At 41.1% G+C, this 21,160-nt stretch overlaps 1 long non-coding RNA gene and 1 pseudogene across 1 annotated transcript; one reads left to right on the top strand and one right to left on the bottom strand.

Moving 5' to 3' along the window:
• Nucleotides 1–7,893, top strand: part of LOC106146692 — a 21,042-nt pseudogene extending 13,149 nt beyond the window's left edge.
• A 21-nt stretch (nt 7,894–7,914) lies between these two features.
• Nucleotides 7,915–9,118, bottom strand: LOC102026877. The gene is made up of 3 exons (XR_001231250.1): nt 9,044–9,118; nt 8,199–8,345; nt 7,915–7,998 (listed from the first exon to the last, which is right to left on the bottom strand). It is a non-coding gene; the product is annotated as an uncharacterized LOC102026877 (long non-coding RNA).
• Nucleotides 9,119–21,160: the final 12,042 nt, after the last annotated feature.

Raw genomic sequence — 21,160 nt, 5'->3', positions numbered from 1 at the left:
TTTTTGGTTAAAACTTGGCCAGGTTAAGAAATTTTGAGTAGTGACTCAAAGCTACAATTTGAACCTGGATTACAGTGTAGCTCTGCACAGCTAAATTAGCACATCTGCAGGCCAAAAAGAACTCAGAAAAATGCTGTGTGCCCACTTGGATGAGCAGTGGTCACTGATACCAAAGTTCAGGGTTCCTGGAAATAACGTTAGGTTTTGTGGGTCTCTGAATGAAGTGGGCAACTTGACTTTGAAAAGGACACAGTATAACTCTCAGTTAGACCTTAGTTTTAAGAATACGCATTTATATATTAGGCTAATATCCAAGTTTTGTGCCATTTAACAAATCCTGCAGGTCACGGGTCAGTACTCTTATTAAACACTAATCTTTGTGGATGTGAATAAAAGTGAATACCCAGGGTTTTTGTGCCATAGGGAAGGCTATTTGTAAATCGCTGACACTTTGACAGAATTAATGTTGCTTTCCTTCTATCATTGCTTAATGTTTACCTAGTAAAGTAAATATGAATCAGAGCCGATCATCTTTTATGGAAGATGTGCTCCATTTAGGTATAACTGTAGGAAGGAGCATGCGATTAATTCTTTAAGTACTCTAAAAAATAGTGCAACAGAGCAAATAGCACACATGTTATACACAGTAAAGGATATGTCTCCCTGAGTTTAAGGGACATTTCACAAAAACCAAATCATTTTATAGTAAACTTTTAAAATAGTACCAGTAGAGAATTCCATTTGAAATAGTCTTATGATAGACATTAACTATATTCAGATTTTATTAGATTACCTAGTTTCTATTTAATATTTAAATCTTCACATGATGAGATGCAGTGATGAGGTGTAAAAATAAATATGATGATCAGAAAAATCATTAGTAAAGCCTTTACTGTTACTATATACAAGTCCAGAAATGGTCTCCTCCCAACAAATTGCATCCCTTCCCTTGTAGTAATTAGGGCAACTTTAAAACTTCAATTTTTTTTTACAGAACTGTTCCAATAAATCATTTTCCAGTGAACCCTAGTCATGATAAGTAGTCTAGTCTCAAATTTTATTAGTTGCTTGTTACCATCACACTAAGAGACCATTTCCATTCTTCCTAGAATAAAACTGTAATGACTGCAGATCATTTTCTAGTTCGTTTCTCTGCCAGGCATCTAAAAGTAGAACAAAGGTAGAGGCAGCTGATTAAGATAGATCAGACACAGCATGTCACACATGCTGGCCCCCGCAGCAGGTCACTCTTCGAGTTGAACAAATGTACGCCTTCCAGTTAGAATCAGGCAGCATTAGACAGAGATGGTCACTAGCACGTCTTGCTGTGGGAGGCTAAGCTTGGCTTTGCGTTTTGGGGGCCTCTTACTTCGGGACTTGCATAGGACAGTCTAAGTTCTGACACAGGAACTTTAGGAGACCTGAGAGCAGCTCCTTCACTTCTTGAACTCTCATGGAATCTGTCAGAGAAAACCAAAACGCGTCAGCTCTGCCTGACAGCTACCTGAAAACCGGCTCACACGAGATCAGTGTTCTGTTCTTCCTGATCAGTTTACCCAAGAAAACAAGTAGGGGAAGGCTGGACTTTTTCTGCCACTGTCTTGAGTCATTTGGGAAACTGGGAAATGGAGCCAGTTTGTGACCCAAGTGCCCTTGACATCGAGTTTTCCTACTGTTACAGTGGCGTTTAGTGTTTCTCCCTTAATCTGAATTAACCAGAAATACTGTCAGCACAGAAGGATAGATGGCAGTGCAGTCATTAGATTTTCTTTCTAAGCCTTTGTGACAACTTCGTGAATTATGGGAAGAACCTGGGGTGGGGCCTCAGGTGAGGATGCCCCCAGCCCCCTGGCCTTAGTTTCCTCCTCCGTACGAGAAAGTTGTACACTTAAATGATCGACAGGAGTCACCCCAGCACCACCATCCTGTGACTGTTACAGTGCGTTACACACAAGTGACCACCAGGCATGGGAATGTCAGTTAAATGAGCAAATGCTTTGGTCTGTTCACCACACACTGTGAACTTCTTTCCAAAGACAGGATGTGGTAAATAGTGAGTATTTTGATTATGAAAATTAGTTTCTTTGAAGCTTTAGCTGGAAGTAAAGCAATAGTGTAGTGTTTCCCCACGAATAAGATGTAGTCAAATATTTTTCTATCAAAAATCTTTTTTGTAAAAGCTGTGTGTTTTTATGCAACTTGTGATAGTAAATGTTGTGTTTATTTTAGAATAATAACTGGACTTTTCTTGTTTTTGTATTGGAGGCAGTTTATGTTATGTTTATCTTGTTTATGTTATGTTTATCTTGTTTATGTTATGTACTGTGTTTATAATTTTAGTTACAATGTGCTCTTTTGTGTTTGAATGTGATAATCCAGTCCCTTCAAGCATTGAGGTGGACTCCCTTTCACTGTTTGGTGGGTGGTTAGTGAGGGGCTACTGCCTGCCCTCAAGTGGGAAAACGGTGGCTTCTAAGCCATATGAGAGAGAAATCTGAAACAATTCTAATAAGAAATCTGCCTCTGTGCACTGAGTCTGTAAAGTGGCAGTTTTATGTATATAATGTCAGTTCTTATGTGGTGGTAGATATTTCCATGCCAGGTCTCCTAGACAACCTCTGTCCAGCGTGGCAACCACATGTGGCTACTGAGCATATGAAATGTGGCTGCTGTGACTAAGGATCTGATGTTTTAATTTCATGAACTGAAGTTAACATAGCCCATGCCCTTCCTTCTCCTTTGCGATGCGAGCTGGTGCCCTGCAGCGTTGAGCCGGAGTTATTCACCCTTCCCCCACTCATGAACATTGAGATTGCTTTAAGTGCTACAAGGTAGAAGCCCTGGTCAGAGCATCTGTGACTTTATAAAAACAATACACTGAGTTTTAGAATCCCAACCAGTAATCTGAAGGGCAAAAATATGGCAGTGCAGTATTTGACTTTTCTTGTTCAAAGATATTTATATTTGTTAGTGTTTAAGTATTTATATGTGGCACAAAAATTAAGAACACTTAATCTGCTAAATTTATAGGACACGGAACTCAGATTCTGAATAGTTTAAAGCTGTAATTATCACATCTAATTTCTAATGTCTGTTGGCTCCATCCCAAGATTAATAACAAGAACATGTGAACATAGCAGGTGTCCCCTGAAGTGAAATTGACTTTCCAAATGCCTGGGGCTACACCTGCGCTCTGCCTTCCCAGAAAGCCTGAAAAGGAAAGCTGAAGCCAGGCCTGCCTTAGTGATAACATTCCCGCACACCGATTGGATAGATCTGAGGAGCAAAATGCAGAGACATCCCAAGTCAGTAACACTGAGAAGTTCCGGCCCTCTTTCACTAGTCTGTCTTCAAACCCGCTTTACCGACAGTATTTAAGTCTGAAAACAGAATAATGAAGGGGAAGCACTACTGATGTGAATTCATCATTTTACAGTGGTAGCAAAATTGTGTATCACAGGAATAGAAATGGGATTGCTAGTAAATAAGAATGGAGAACTAGTAGTAGATTAACACTAAATGAACAGTTTTCAATCAGAAAAGGACTTCTTTGAGCACAGCCCAGGCCTTCTATAAGCAGTACCACACTAAGCTTGTTTGATCTGTTGGTCACTGATTTAAAAATCAGTGTGAATTTATGGCACTGAGGAGCAAACGGAAATGTAGTTGATTGGAGTCATTCAGACGGATTCACACTTCATTACTTCTTCAAGCCCTTGTTGCTCTAAATTTACCCTGGTTGTATTTTAGCAGTTAGCTCTGAGTTACGTTACTCTTGAGAATGCACAGTATCACTATAAAACTATAAAACAGACCATAATTTAATTTTTTTGAGTGAAAGTTCAAAGTTCTGTTGATCTAACTTGTTGCCACAAATGTAGTTATTTTAGGAATAAAACTAATTCAGTTCCGGTAATACATTATTTAAAAAGTTCTAAAGTAGTTTTTTCAAAGAAAACTATTTCAGTGCATCTGTTAACAGAGCGTCTGAGAATGTTTTTGTTGGGCTCTGACAGGTGAGCAGAATGGGAGCAGAATGTAGGAGGAATCCTCAATTTCCCGGCAGCTCATCACTAGAATCTGGCTCCCCTTTTATGAAGGGAGGTAAGAGACCCAAAACTGAGAGCAACAGAGAAGCTCTCAGAACAGTCATCTGAGAACAAGATGTGGGGCTGAATTCCTTTGAGAGGGAGCCATTCAAGCCGTGAGACCTCTAGTTTACAATAGGGGGGCCGGGGATGTAGCTCAGCGGCACAGCACCTGCCTGGTAAGTGCAAAATCCTGAGTTTGATTCTGGGTACCAAAATAAATAAATAAAATAAGATCACACGCCTATCATCCCAGCATCTGGGAAGCTGAAACAGGAGGACTACAATTTTGAGGCCAGTCTTCAACACAAAAGACACTGTCTTTTTTTAAAAATGTCAGGCCTGGTGGCGCACGCTGTAATCCCAGCACTCCAGAGGTTGAGGCAGGAGGATCTCTGTGAGTTCGAGACCAGCCTGGGCACAAAGTGAGCTCAAGGCCAGCCTGAACTGCATACCGAGACTCTGTCTCAAAAAGACAGGAAAAAAAAAAAAAAAATTGGGGGTCTTCCAATTTTAAAGAAATTCTTTTTGACAAAGTTATGGGAGACGGGGACTTTTTGAGGATAGGAAAATGTTAGTTGCTTAACTGATCATATTTTAGAACATGAAGGACTAATTAATGGAAACTTGGAGCCAGGCGTGGTGGCATACACCTGTAATCTCAGCACTTGGGAGGCTGAGGCAGGAGAATCATTGCAAGTTCTAGACCAGCCTGGGCTACAAAGTGAACTCAAGGCCAGCCTGAACTATGCAGTGAGTCCCTGTCTCAAAAAAAAAAAAAAAAAGAAACCTAAGTTCTGATGTCTATACTTGTAGATATGAACTGAGTGTATTAATTCCATTACCCAGTTCCTGAGCTAATGACCCACACACATAAGACAGGCAACACAGATTCATTCCTACCTGGCAGTTGTTTCTCCATGACTTTTCTGTTCAAGTTGATCTGGACATTTTATTCTTAGTGCTTTAAGGAAAAAAGGAAAAAGACTAATTGATATCTATTATAGTAAGGACTTAAAAGCATGCATGCAGTGCTGGGGGGGTAGCTCAGTCATAAATACAATATGTGAGTTCACAGGAATTGATTGCCAAATGACACAGCTGTTCAGTACTGTCTGACTCAACCCTAATAAGCCAATCTTAATGATGTTAAAATTTTACTAATATTTACACAAACTACTCATCATAACAAAAACAGCCAGACTGATATGCTTTCTTTTTCTTTTTCCCTCAATACTTTTTTCCCCTGACAGTTTAGCTAGATGTTTTGTGTTTTCTTTGGGGTATCAGGAATCTAACTCAGGACCTTGCACTTGCCTGGCTGGCGCTGTGCCACTGAGCTATATCCCCAGCTAGCTAGGGTTTCAAATGAAAGAAAAGTCACAAATTTCCAAATCACTGTGCAGTTCACTACTCAAATACTTTGCATGTTTATAACACTATTAAATGAGTTTAAATCATGGTAGTTCCAGAAATCTTCAACATAGTAATTTAGATATGTCTGAGAATTCGTTTCTTTAAACACAAGGCATTTAAGTACTTCCTTGGGAGAACACACTTAATCCCCATCAAGCTGTCATCATCTGTTTGAGCACCTAAGGATGCGAATACAAATAAGCTGTGTGTGGTTTGGGGTTCTTACCTAGCAGCTGATTTTTGAGAATACACGGTTGTATTTTGAGTTCCCCATCTTCAGGTGCTCCGTATTCTGTTTTAAAAATAAAAAAGGATGAATGATAAACACCTCTAACAAAAAATGTATAGAGGCCAGAGTCAACAGAGGCGTGTTCCTCCCCAGGATAAACCTGCTGACAACTGGTGTGCTGACCAGGGGTTCACTTCTTTTTACCCAGTTCTGTGGCCTTTAGAGATGGGCAGCAAGCCCTCCTCCCACAAGTCAGTCCTCCCTTGTCAGTGGGTTACATTATGTTCCTCGGGGACTGAGAGTCCAGATTCAAACCAGCAAGATCAACGTACCTTCAGACACTCCAACATTTACTTAGTTTCAGCTCGTGCTAGTGCACACCTGTAATCCTAGCACTCAGGAGGCTGAGGCAGGAGGATCACTGGGAGTTCAATCCAGCCTAAGCTACATAGTGAATTCAAGGCCAGTCTGAACCATGTCTCAAAACAAAGAAAACCCAAAACAAGAATAGCAGTAATTCCCTTTCAGAGTCCTGAGAGAGAAACCTGCTATTGTTCAGGACACAAGTCCCAGGACACCTTCCCATCTTCACCAGGTGGTGCAGTTCCAGGCTGGGTGTCCAGTGTTACTGCTACAGTCTCCTCCTCAGCCTGGAAATGCCACACAGCAGCCCGTTATCTGTGCAGGACACACGCCAAGACTCCCAGTGGGTGCCTCCAGTGGGGCTGGCACCAGTGCCCACATACGCTATTCACTTACGATAAAGCTGAAGTTGTTAATTAGGCCCAGGAAGAGGATGGGGTGAATATTAAAATATTGGGTAATACCAGTTACATGAATGTGCTTTCTTTCAAAATATGCTGTCACCATTTCTCTCTCTCTCTTTTTTTTTTTTTTTTTTTTTGTCTCAGGAATCCAATTCAGGACGTTGAGCTCGCCAAGCTCAAGGCGCTGTGCAGCTGAGCTATATCCCCGGCCCCTTCACCTTTTCTCTTAAGTGAAGCCCTCCCCTCGAGTTCCTCTGGCAAACCAGACTATCAGCATCACTGGTCTTGCACTTTGGGGGTATTTTCAAATACGTGAAAGTAGCGTGAGTTACATGGGCATGAGTGCTGTGGTACAAGGACTGTCCACTGATAAGGACAGAGCTACTGACTGAAAGGCCAATGGCGCATACAGCGTGAACACGTAAGATAAAGTGAAGTGAGGCCTCACAAGGCGATCTGTCCTGGGCAGGATGAGATGGGTTTGTTACTCGGAATACTGTACAATTTAAAGCGATGAGTTTATTTCTGGAATGTTCCATGTCACGTGTTTTGGAATGAGGCTGACTACAAGTTGCAGATAAGAGGGGGCTACTGCACTGCTCTCCTGCCCTGTACCAAGGGACAGCATCTTCCTGTTTGCTCTTCCCCCTCGCCTGCTTTTGCCTGGCATTCTTAGCAGGGAAACGGTGAGCCGTACCTGCAGGCTGATTTAGAGCCTTCCCCTCCCCACCCCAAATGATTTAGAATTCACCCAGATGGCCAGGAAATTGGGCCAGCTCATGGAGTAATTTGAAAACAATTCCCACGGGCAGCTTTTCTTCCTCAAAGATACTGTTGTAGCCCAAAGCGTTTATGCAGTGAGTTTCTTGCAGTAGGAAACATATAAAAAGGAAAATTATATAAAAGTGAAATGTAGAATAACAAGACAAAACAAAATGGGAAGTACATCAGGGACGAAAACACACTAATTCTTAGCTTCAAAGCCTGAGGAATTGGGCCAAAGAATTGACAGGACCATAATGTATACCAAGTACCATACTCAGACCAGAGGGCAAGCCCTTGGGACAAGGGTGCTTAGGAAGAAGGGAGCTCAGATGAACTTCACTTCTGGGGACTTTAAAAAACACCTGTGCCTTTGAGATAACCTGGAATGCTTCCCACAGCTGGTTTACCTCTGTGTGCTCTCACCTCGCTGAAGTGGCCCCCGGAAAGTGCCTACAATCCATTTCCATGAGAACAAAGAGACTTAAGACAGGGAAAAAACAAAAACAGCACTGAGAACAGCCTGTGCTACCCAGGAAAGAACTGGACTCCATCAGGAGCCGCTAAGCTTTTGTGACGTACTGTGACAAAGGAGCTGGTATCTAGGATGGGCTGCAACAAAGTCTTCATTTGGTCTGTTTTTGTCTGGATCCTGATGTCCACCAGCCTTCTTCCACTCATTCCCAAAAGCTTTCTGGTAATCAAGCTCAGCTCCACGCCTTTCCTCTGGAAGAATCTGTTGATACGAAATAAAAAGACTAAGCATTTCGGTGGCTTACCCAGTCCTTCCTTCTCCGCTACCCACCCACAGAGGAAAATCACACTGAGAGGGATGAGACAGTCCTACTTGTCACCTTGCTTTTCTAACCTTGGTGAACTTAGGCGTTTATTCAAGAATTACTCCAGTTGTGTCATTTACATCATGAGAGCATTTACCCACAAGCCAGTTTCCGGATGATGCTGGGTGCCAAGTATCGCCTCTCCTGTGTGCCGGGAAGGTGCTCACCCGAGAGGAGCTGCCTTACTCCACTGAGCAGAAGAGTGTGGGCAGGCCTGGCCTCCCACTTTTATGGGGAGACGTAGCTGACAAGGAGAGGAGAAATATTCTCTGTGGTTCTGTCTTCCTACCTCATTCCCCCAAAGAAACAGGAAAAAGTGCCCAGGGCTCCTCACCCTCCCTCAAGGGTAATAAATCAGCCAGGGTAGCAAAGCACAGGCCTTTCTGGCACTGACCTACGTGTAAGCCTCTATCCTGAGGAGTCAGGAAAGAACCCTGGTTGCGCCATTTGAAAGAGATACATCTTGTACCTTCTATAATATTTGAATATAATTTCTTTTCTTTAATGGAAACTTTTTGTGTTTGCAGTGCTGGGAATGGAACCCAAGGCTTCACACATGTTAGGCAAGCACTCTACCACAGAGCTACAGTCCCAGCCTTTTTTTTTTTTAATTTAATTTAGGTTCTCTTAAGTTTCCCAGGGTGGTCTTGAACTTGTGACCTTCCTGCCATAGGGTCCCAAGTAGCTGGGATTGTGGTTGGGATTTCTCCACCCCAAAAATAATTTCTTTTTATGGCTTTTGATTATTTGATACTCTAAAGAAAGACCTAAAGTCCGGGGCAGTGGTACATGCCTCTAGTCCCAGCTATGTGAAAGGCTGAGGCAAAGAAGGTCACCAAGGTCGAGCCCTGGTGTTGAATGTCATCTTGGACAAGCTGGTGAGAGCCCCCCTTTCTCAGAAAAAAACACAACCAAAGAAGTAGTCATGATACCAGCACTCACCTCACGTCCATTCAGGGTCTTCAGCTGACTAATTTTGGCAATGATGAACTGCAGAATGGTCTCAGCCTCTTTCCTTCTTTCAGTGATGGGGTTTCTTAGGCAGTACAATGATTGCAGGCTCTGTAGCTTATCCAGCTCATTGATAAATGACCACTGAAGGCCAACAAAACAAAACAAATAAAAGCAACACGTTTCAGGCTACCTTTAAAGATCACTGGAACTAGTTAGTAACAGAAAAGCAAAGTCCCCATTTCTGATCTGATGGATTCCAGGAAGCCATCAGCACCAGGCAGCCCACAGGAAGATGAACCAGACCTTTATCCCACACCACGCCACTGGAAATGACCAAGTCTGCTGAAGTGTGAACCAAACTAATTCCTTAATATTTTTGACCTTATGAGAAGTTTTACTTGCAGGAAGCATTTCTCTTTTTATTTAAAAATTTTAATGGAAGAAGAAACCTTTGAACTCTGCTTGAGAGTGGGAACAAGCAAGAATGTGCGGAGTGTACTGTGAAGCCATCCTTACATGTTCTATGTGGTTATCATTCACTAAAAGGTACCGCAGGGACAGGAACATGGATGTCTTGCAGCCTAGGAAGAAGAGAGTTAATACTCTAAAGAAAGACCTAAAGTCTCCCTGCATTGTTTTACTTGCAGGAAGCAGAGTTCAAAGGTTTCTTCTTCCATTAAAAATTTTAAATAAAAAGAGAAATGCTTCCTGCAAGTAAAACAGTGAGACATGAGTACTCCTGCAAGTAAAACATGAGTTTCACACAGCAGAAGTGAAATAAATAGCCAATGTGTGGAGAAAGGGGAATATATTGATGTCATATACCAGTTGCAGTATCCACAAAATGCATAGAAGAAATTCCAGTGTCAGAAAGTTTAAGTTGTAGTAATCTGAAATTAAAACATGTTAAACTTGGTTATACAGAATATAAAATGCTTTGAGCAATCAATCTCTGCCTGGGTTTTCATTCAGGTCCAGTTGTGGGCACATGTAAGAACTCTTGATGCTGAAGGCGAGAGAGTCTACAGTCCTAGAACATCCTGGGGTACCTACCCTAGTGTCAGGTGCTAAGTAGGGCTCAAGAGAAACACGGTCTCTGTTCTCAAGTTGTAACAAATGTTAAGTATTATCTTAGTATAAGGTAATACTTTATAGTAGTATCACCAGGACCAAATTATACATTCCTCAAATTATCTAGAACCTAGTCCACATTTTATATGATTTACAAGTAAATTCCCCAAAGGGAATTGTTGTTTAGGGAGTCCATTATTGCTGTCATATTCTACTGAGAAAGTGTCTATAGCATACCAAAATTCATTCCCTAAAAGTTTACTAGGCCTACTTACTGCAATAGTTATGCTATAAGTAAATCACCAAGGGAGAGAAAAAAAAGAGCTGATGTGCATGTGCCAGCTCTCCACGAGGAGTGTAATCCTCATGTACTACAAACATGGACTGGTAAAAGCAAAAATTGAAAAAATACCTTAAAAAAGCAAATTACCTAGGCAGATACGCAATCAGGAGCAGCTGGTTTTCATTGCCTAATGGGTTAGAGGAAAGGTCTAACACCTTGACAGTTTGTAGAACATCAGTGGGTCTGTATGGAAAATAAAATTTTTTCATTATGAATTGTTTTCAAAGATACAGCCTTAAAATACCTATACTTGGTACGAGGGTGGCTTGGGGGAGGGAAACAGGTGGATATGGCCATACAAGGGCAACCTGAGGGACATCTCAGGTGAAGATGTTCCCAGCTGAGGTAGTTTCAGTATCCTATTCGTGATATTATGCCAGAGATTTGTACCTTGTTACCTACGGGGGAACTGGGTAGGGGGACGGGTGATTTCTATTATTTCTTACAATTGTGTATAAATCCATAAGTATCTCAAAATAAAAAGTTTAATGAAAAACTTCCTGCATTTGTTTCTATAATGAATAAAGCCATTCTGTACAATAAAATCTTAATTTAAGGGCTGGGGATATAGCTTACTGCTAAAGCACTTGCCTAGCCAGGTTCAGTCTCTACCACCACAGAAAGAAAACAACATTTTTTATTTATTTAAATCTGGATTTGCTAAAATTTCCCCTCATGTGTATATTTTACATAGTAGTTTAATATTATTAACAAAAGAGGGAAGTGAAGCCACAACACATGCATGATAACATGCTTTTACATATACAGTGGTTAGTACAATGACCTGACCAGGTAATGCTGATTAAAAATCTATTATTTAGTTGGCTGTGGGGGTGCATGCCTGTAATGCCAGCTACTTGGGAAACTGAGGCAGGAGGATCACAAGTTCAAGGCCAGTCTGGGCAATGCAGTGAGACCCTGTCTCAAAATGAAGAATAAAAAGGGGTTGGAGATGCAGGTCAGTGGTAGAGTGTCCCTGAATTCAATCAGCAGTTCCACAAAAAAAAGGAAAAAAATCCATTATTTGATCTTTGGAAAAAAAAAGAAAAAGAAAAAAACAGAAAAAAAGTGCTCAGCATAGCCTAGAGAACTCCATTTAGAAACTACTAGTCAAATACATTTATGCAAAACTATTAAACTTCAAGGCTGAGTGTGGTGGCACACGCCTGTAACCCCAGCACACAGGAGGCTGAGGCAGAAGGATAGTGTGAGTTTGAGGCCAGTGTGGGCTACATAGTGAATTCAAGGCCAGTCTCAACTACATAGCAAAACTCTGTCTCAAAACAAAACAAAACAAAAAAAACCCAAAACTAATAAACAGCAAATATTTAATTCAAAATGTCATTGATGAATTTATGATTTATTTATAAAAGAAATGAATATTTCAAATGTAGTCCTAAAAGTTAATGTTAGATGTAAGCAGGACGATTCACTGAAGTAAACCCTGTTACCTTTCTGAAATGCAAATCCTGTTTGCACTGAGGTGCAGCTCCTCAAGGACTGGCCACCGAGGGGCACAGAGGAGGACCTGGAAGGGAAACAACTCAGGTGACACGGCCACGCCTGGTATTTCCTCCCCCTGTTCCCTGCCACAGCCCCACAGGAACTCTGCTTAGTCCTTGCTCGGAAATAAAATTCCCCGGGGACATTTCACACGGGCTGCAGCTGGGCCTGTACGGGTGGCCATGGAAGGGCTGCCCTGGAAGGCAGCCTGGGACAGGCTGTCACAAAGTGGAGCTGAAGATGCTGACCCATCCGAGTCTGCTTAGTCAAAGGGCAGAATGGTGCTGACCAGCCTCCTCAGTTCTAGGTGCCAGTCGGTGTGTACAGAATTCACTGACCAGCAAGCAGGACCCTGACCTATCCTGGCCACTGGCACTGACAGATGAGCCAAGAGGCTCTCTCCGCACATGGTTCCAAAAGGAATGCCTGAGGAGACTCCACTGACCTTGACAGACATGTTAATTTTGACTGACGTATGTCTCACTTTAACCTGGTTTTAAACACCCAGCAGAACAGTGTAGCCAAAAGACGTATGAAAACAATACCATAGTAAGAAAAGCTAGATATAAAAAGGGGCTGTAATCGCTGCTCCTTCTGGCAGTTTTCAGTGACACCAGTAGCTGACTCCTGTTATGGCAACATTAAGGAAAAAACTACAGTGGAATCTGTAAGAGCTCAGCAAGAGTCTTTACATTTCTTAGCTAAAATTGTCCTTCATTCCTGCCAAAGTCTCCATCTTCTTATAGCTAAAACTATAGGGACTTCTGACAAGGAATATCGGACTTATAAACCTCCGTTAGTCGGGGGATCTAACAGCCAACTGATTAGCCACCATTCCAGTCCCCCACGTGCGGTTTCTGGACGTGGCTTTGCCCAACCTGCCTTTCCATCCCTGTGCTCACACTTTCGATTATAGATGTTTTCATGTCTTGGAAAGTTTGTTTATCCTTGCCTAGAGGCTGCCAAACTCCAGCTGATCCTGCAGATGGAACCAGTGACAAATGCGCCAGACTCCTTTTACCAGGATCCACCCGATCAACCTCGTAAAGGGAGCTCATAACTGCTAAACTGCAACATGCCTTCTAGCCAAGGCCCATGGGGTTAGCTCTCTGGGGGCTATCCCTAACTGTGGTCTCCCCTGCACCGAGCCTTCTCAGCTGGAAGTGGCTAGGTGGAAACTATGCCTCTTCTCTGCTCACTGCAGTTAGGGACACCTCTGCAGAGGGGGCAGAACTACAGACAGCCAAGTTAGGTGGAACTATTGTAGGCAGTCAGATGGGGCTGGGCCCTCCGGGAAGTCAGTGTAGAAGATGGAATCCATGGAGACTGTGACTGGAGGCGAACCTTTGCATCTTTGAAGATTCAAGTCCCAAAGGCCAGGTTTGCATACATGCCTAAAGGACAGAAGGAAGCTTGAGGTGATTAGTATCACCCCTCTGAGGTTTCCCATTATGTGATCAGGGGTGGGGCCTCTCTCACCCACTCACACTAAAGCCACTAAGAGTACTAAAACTGAAAACAAGACTATAGATTATTGACCAAAAGTAATGATGTCATCCATATGCCCTTGCTACTATTGGGTCAATATTACCTGAGTGGCTGTACTTGTAATCTCATCAGTTGATCATCATTTTGACCCATATTGTACCCACCTCAAGATACTGCTCCATAAAACTTCCTCTGAGAAGTGGGCTTTATGGCAACCCATTTGGGACCCTTCCTATCTCTCAGGAACTATTCCTAATCCCCATACCTTTTCTTCAATACATTTTCCTACTCTTAAAACAAAAAGAATAATACACTGACCAGGCAAAATGGTTCAATGATGACTTTGAAACTTTTTCCCCCAAACTTTACTGCCAACCTCTCGCACTTCAATGTCAAAGTGTCTTTCTTGTCCTGACACTAAGTCCACATATGCAGACAGGCAGCGAGACCCTACCAAGGAAGGGTCTGGCAAAGGGACACCAGGGCTTTGGCCAGGTCAAGGCTGCAAAGTGAAAGGGCTCCACGTCAGACGAACAGGGTTTGAGGGGTGAGAGCACCACATGCAAGTGCCCAGAACAGTAAGTCCCTGACTTAGGAGGATTTAAGTTTTCAACTTTCAGAGACAAACAAACTTCGAGTTACAGACATTTGTAGATGCAAACAAATTGCGGAAGTAGCTCATGGGACTGGCAGACATCGTCTTGTTTGGTTTTTCTTTTTGCCCAGAGAGGGTCTTGCTAAGTAATTCAGGCTGGCCTTGAACTATGTAACCTAGGCTGGCCTTGAAATTGTGATCCTCCTGCCTCATGCTCCCAAGTGCTGGGATTACAGGTGTGTGTGCCACCACATCCAACTTGCCTAACACTGTCACAGTTGTGCTGCTGTGCACTTACTACACAGCAAGACAGTGTACAGAAGTACAGTGCTCAGTCCGAGCCCCGGGTGTCCTGAAGCAAGAGGAAAAGCAGTGGTGAGGTGGAGGGGACTGCTAGGAAGCACAAAGCAATAATCAGGGGAAAAAAGTAAAGATAACTGAGAGATTGGACAGAGGCAAAAAGAAGGTAGACATTGCACACTCCTATACCATGAATTGTTACCACAATTACAATTCCAGAGAACAAGCACAAGGTCATAGAACATGTAGCTGGGCATGATGGTATACATCTATAATACTAGTACTCAGGAGGCTGAGGCAGGAGAACTGCAAGAGTTTGAGGCCAGGTGCACTATATAGTGAGTTCAAGGCCATCTGGGCTACACAGTTAAGACCCTGTCCCCCCCCCAAAAAAAAAAAAAATCATGGATCACGTGAAGTCTTCTGTGCCAATGACTTCAACAATAATATCTAAGTCAGGCGTGGTGGCGCACACCTGTAATCCCAGCACTCGGGAGGCTGAGGCAGTAGGATGGTTGCGAGTTTGAGGCTGGCCTGGGCTACAAAGTAAGCTCCAGACCAGCCTGAGCTTCATAGAGAGACCCTATCTCAAAAACAAAAACAAAAACAAACAAACAAAAAAACTTGCAGTCCTGCCTCAACCCTGTCAGTTGCTGGGATTACAGGTGCGCACCACCATGCCCAACTCAAACGTACTGATTACTTATGCCTGCAGCTAGTACAGTGTTTGTTACCCTTTTTATCCAATCCTTCCAAGTAGATAGCTTCCAGTTGACTTAAATTTATTGTTCTCCTGTGATATTTATGCGTCTGTGTACAGACACAAGTACACAAAAAATCTAAAGCAATTTTGATAATTGAATACTAGATTTAGCTGAAAAGTTCATTTTTAAATTTCAAAATTGGTTTGTTTTCCTAGGAGCAGCCATGATTCTCAAGTTTTAAAAGATTTCTGCCACTTGTGAAAGAATCATATAACAAATATAATTAGTTAGATTTTACTCTTAGTGCTGCTTCACACTTCATATTAGTAAAATAAGAGATTATATGTGTTTGATTATGTAAAACCCCTCTTCTCCTTATTTCCTTAGTTTTGAATCAGGAAATTGAAGCATTCAGTCTTTCAGAAGATGCTACATCAGAACTCTCTGAGGACCGAGTTGTTAGTGTGAGCTTCCGACTTCTCTACCCAACTGTCATCACCAGTCTTGGAGTATTCTACGATGCCAGTGACATGGGTTTCCAGAGGAACATCACAGTGAAGCTTTATCAGGCAGAACAGGGGGTATGCACTGCTTTGTATGGGACTTCTCATGTTTTCCTTCTCCCAAAACACAACTTTTCCTTACAGCATGTACTAGGTTAGGAGACTATGTAATTCTCTCTAGTTGAGAGACTTCCACCTCTCTTCCCTTGTTGAATCAATGCAGAATGCATTGTAGTGAAAAAATTGTACTACTGGTTTGAAAAGAGATGAACTGTGAATAAATGCATTATATCTACTTTTTTTAATCTTTTTTGAGACAGGGTCTCACTATGCAGTTCAGGCTGGCCATGAGCTCACTTTGTAGCCCAGGCTGGTCTCAAACTTGCAACGATCCTCCTGCCTCAGCCTCCCAAGTGCTGGGATTAAAGGCGTGTGCCACCACTCCTGGCATGCATTGTATCTAAAAAAGAGAAAGTTGGACTATATTAGAAATTCTCAATCTAAAATCTCCCAAAGCTCAGAAATTAGTGATGGATATAAAAATTTGGGGTCTTGTAGCAGGGTACAATGATAAATGCCTGTAATACCAGGCCTCAGGAGGCTGAGGCAGAAGGATTGCAGTAAGTTTGAGGCCAGCCTGGGCTACATAGTAAGACCCTGTCTTAAAAAAAAAAATGGAGGCCTTTTAGGATTTTGTCTCTTACAACACTAAAGGCCAACAAGCTGCTTCAGATGTTTGTTGTAATAAAGATGTAGGAGGGAGAAAAGTTTAGAACAATTGGGGTTACTCTTTTTCTGAATTTGGGGAGATCTGTTTGGTTTGCGTGATATACCTGAAGGTGTATAGGATGGAATTATATTTGAAAAGGTCGCTTCTGGGTTTTAAAAATACAGGAAATGCAAAAGAATTATACAGTGAGTAAGCAGATAGCCACTAACTAGATTCTATAGTAACCAGTGTCTGGTTATAGTAACCAGTGTCTGGCTGTATTTGCTTTATCACATATATATTTATTAATCTATCTTTCTAAAAATGTATTTCAGAGTGAGTTGCAGGCATTTGTATACTTCACACTTGAATGCTTTACATGCATGTCATTAATTAGGCTTTACTTTTTCATTGTTCTTAGACTGCATACAGTGGCATGTACGTGCAGTTTGTTAAATTCTATAACGCATTTCACTCACTTACTCCTGTCAGTATGTGCAGCATGTGATCCTAGAAAGTTCCCTTATGTTGCTTCCAAGTCCGTTCCTTTTCTGTGCCCCAAAGGCAACCACTCTTCTGATTTTTTGTTTTCTCGTAGACTGGTTGCGTCTGTTCTGGGACTTCATGTATAGACAGAAGCATAGAGAAGTGCTCCTTGTAGAAGTCATCTCTCACTCCACATTTTGAAACCTATTCATCATGTTGTATGATCAATGAATTTTCCCTTTTCATTCTTTTAATTGGTAGGTAGTATTCAGCAGCATAAGCTGCCTTCCCATTCTAGTGTTGGTGGGAACCCACACTGTTTCCAAGGTTTTTATCCTTTTTTTTTTTTTTTTTTTTGTCTTTTTGAGGCAGGTTGTCGCTATGCAGTTCAGGCTGGCCTTGAGCTCACTTTTTAGCTCAGGCTGTTCTCAAACTCATGAGACTCCTCCTGCCTCAACCTCCTGAGTGCTGGGCTTACAGGCATGTGCCACCACGCCCTGCAGTTTTTATCCTTTATTGTGCTACTATGATGAATTCTACTTATTAACTTTGCAATGTTAAACCAACCTCCTATTCCTAGGATAAACTCCTCTTGATCACAATGTATTATTCTTTTTAAGTATTGCTGAAAATTAGATTTCTTATAGACATCAAAATGTAGGAGGGTTCTTTCTTTTTCTAAACCCTAAGAATCTACTTTTTATAGGTGTTTGTTTCATTTAAATTCAGTCAATTATCAAAGTAGTGAGCTTTCAACTTCATTTTGCTACTTGTTTTTTGTTTGTGTCACCATTTTCCTCTGTCCTTCCTTTTCTGCCTTCTTTGAAGTTAACTATTTTTTATTTTTTTGTTTATATGTTTGTTTTTTTGGTGGGTACCAGGAATCGAACTCACAACCTTGTGCTTGCCAGGCAAGTGCTGCACCTCTGAGGTATATCCCCAGCCCCTAACTAAATTTTTTTAGAATTTCTTTTTAATTTCTCTGTTGGCTTTTTAGCTGTAGCTCTTTATGTTATTGCTTTTGTATGCATGGCTGACATCTATACATGCTTTACATCCTAGAGTGTATAATTTTTGCTTTAAACTTAGTGTATATTAAAGGATTATAGAAAAAGCCCTTTGCATTTATGCACATATTTACCATTCTGTTATTTGTCCCTGAATACCTAAATTTCTGTCTGATATCATCTACCTTCAATTCTGATAGTGTATTTGCTGCTGCTTAATTTGCTTAGTTTTCATTTTTCTGAAAATATTTTTATTTTACTCTCCCTAACCCACCCCCATTTATTATCATGGTTTTTCTGGATATGGAATTCTGGGTGTGGTCGTGGTTTTCTTTTTCTTCTTTTTCCAGTATTTTAAAGATTCATCTCCATGTTTTTGGCCTCCATTGTTTCTGGTAAGAAGTCACCACCTTCTGTATGACTCTTCTCATTACTGGGGTGTGTGATCTGGGTCCCTTGTTTGGGGGCTGCCTTTATACCTGGTTTTAAACAATTTGACCGTTGTACCTTGGAGTAGTTTTTCTTTGTTCTACTTAGGACTTGCCAGTTTTTTTCCAATCTGTAAATGTGCATCTTTTTCCAAATTTGGAGACTTTCCCGTTGTTATTTCTTCAAAATTTTATCCAGTGCCACTCATTGCAGCCATTCCTCCTTGGATTCCAGTTGCTTCTGTGCTAGATCTCTCAGTATTGCCCTACCGATCACAAATCCGTGGAGGTTTTTCAACATTTTTCCTCTATTTTTTCAGCTTTACTTTCGGTTAATCTATATTTAGTTTCACCGATCTTCTGCCATCTCAAATCTGCAGTTAAGCCTACTCAATGAATTTTTTATTTTAGATATACTTCTTCAGTTATCACTTAGTTCTTTTTTACAGTTTGTTTCACTAAAATCTCCTCTACATATTTATTCATTTTTAAAATCTCCTCTGTATATTCATGTTTTTGTCTAGTAGACCTGTGACCATACTATAACTGCTTTAAAAACCCCATGGGCTTATTCCAAGTTGTCTTGGGGTATGTCTTCACTGATCATCAGCTTTTTCTCTTGAGGATCATAAGCTTTTCTGTTGTATACCTGGTACCTTGGGTTGAAACCTGGCTATTGTGAATGATTTGTTGTAGGAGCTCTGGATTCCATTTTATTGTTCGAAGAGTATTGATTTTTATTTTCTTGCGTTGTTTTAGCAGGCAGTTAAATTGGCCAGACATAGATTCCAAACTGTTTTTCTCGCAGTGAACAGCAGCTGAAATCTGTTTTCAGTGTTCGCCTTAGATGGGCTACTGGGGTTTGGCCTCAAATGTGTGTTTCATGAGTCAGCCACAGATGTGGGCAGAGTCGATGTGTAGAATTTGTAGCTGTTCCTCTGTGCGAAGTTCATCATAGGTAGGGGATTCCTTTTCACTTTTTAGCTGATGTTTGCTCTTCCTCTGTCCTTTAATTTTCTGGGCAGAAAGACAGTGAGTTTTCACTTAGCTTTTTAGTTGCCCTAGAGTTCTGCCTTTGGACCAACCCAATAAAGAGAGTGGGAAACATACCCAGTTTCCTCCTACTGCATATTGATTCTCCTCCAGGTTTTTCCTCTTGATCCAGTTCCAGTGCTTTCAGATCATTGCGTTTAATGTTTTGTCCTGAGTTCATAGTTGTTATCTGTAGAACTGGTCTTGATATTCCTGGAAGTCCCTAGTAAATGTAAAGATCAATTTAAGGTTTTATTCTTTGGGTTGGTTTGTTTTTTTGTTTGTTTTTGGTTTTTTTGCTTCCTCTAACAAAGCTGTAGTTTTTAACATATTGATAGATATAAATGTAAAAGGGAACAAATGAATCCAACCCCTATGATTATAGTGAGTAGAGCTTTATCAAGTTGGTCAGCTATAGTAGTCTGTATGTTATTAAAACTCATCGAATGTCTATAATCCTAGCATTCAGGAGGCTGAGACAGGATCACTACAAGTTTGAGGCCAGCCTGGGCTACTGCATACAGTGAATTTAAGGCCAACCTGAACTACACATTGAAACCCTCTCTCCTCAAAAAAATTTTAAAAGACTTAAGGAAGGAGAAGGGTATAACTAATGGTAAAATGCTTCCCTAATATGGGAGGCCCAGGTTCCATTCCCAGAAGTACCCCACATACAAATTTATTGATGCTGAAACTCAGGTAGGTAGCTGAAATAGCAGTACTGTGAATTTATTGTAACCCTTATCTGGAAATTAGGATTAATGTTGAATTTTTAATACACCAAATTGGCTCAGTTTTATCCTCTTAAAATGATTTATAATGCTTGAGTTGCCAATGAAGAAGTTTAGTTTTAAACTAAACAGTATTTTGATCATGCTTATAACTTTTAGTTGCTGCATTTATAGCTAGAGGGAAGTTGGTAAACTTTGTTCTCAAAAAGAACTGGTTGAAGGTGGATCCTAAAGGGTTGATGGATAGCCATATGAGATGTGGTGGGGAAAAAAGTGAATGGTTAGATTTTTAAAATTTTTATTACATTAAAAGACACATTGCCATTAATCCCCCTCTGTATGAATACACTTATCCCATTGTTCCTGCCACTTTCTGAAGCAGTTCTGAAAGTTTTCTTTTATGCATGTTTTTAGTTGCACTGCCCTAGCTGCCTCAATGTGCTAAACTGATTCAAAACATTTACCTTTCATAGTCATGTTGACTTTGACTCTGGAGAAGAGCCAGAAATCTAATAATGCCAGATCTGGTGAATATGATAGATGAGGACATGCTGTAATGTTTTTATGAGCCGGCTTTTCATTGGATGGCACTGGGCAGTATCATTTTCCATATTTGTAATCTCACCTTATAAAGACACAAAAGAGAACTTCCAGAACCTCTCCAGAAAGTAGCACGAACAATGGGAGAAGTGTGTCCAATGCAAGGGGAAATCTTTTGAGTGGGATGAATGACAAAGTGTCTTTACTATAATGAATTTTTACAAATTTAAACATTTGCTGTATATTTTGATCACATATCATAGTCCAAAATATGTCCTAACTCCACTGAAAAAAATAGACATACAGTACTACACTGACCCTGTCCTTAATTGTAAACGTCTACATTGTCTTGATAGCTTTCACAGAAATTTCACCTGTGGTACTTAGCATATAAGGATAGTTATGAGAATAAGAAAATGTTCTTAGCTAAAAGAAATGGGAGTGCACAAAGAAAATGATAAACATCTTGAGAATCAGTCCTCTTTTATATTTCCTTTCTTTGTTTAGTGTATATTTTCTTGTGAAGGGTTGTTTTGTTTTGGGATTTAACCCAGGGCCTTTGCACTGAATTTTATCCCCACACCTCCTCTCTTTTTTGGAGACAGGGTCTCCCTAAGTTGCCCAGGCTTGGTTCAGACTTGCAGTCTTTCTGCCTCAGCCTCCCA

Source organism: Chinchilla lanigera, unplaced genomic scaffold (assembly GCF_000276665.1).
Source record: "Chinchilla lanigera isolate Chin_1 unplaced genomic scaffold, ChiLan1.0 scaffold00091, whole genome shotgun sequence".
Taxonomy (NCBI): Eukaryota; Metazoa; Chordata; class Mammalia; order Rodentia; family Chinchillidae; genus Chinchilla; species Chinchilla lanigera.
Note: the sequence above shows the minus strand (reverse complement) of the source record. Positions and strands in the feature narration are given on the sequence as shown.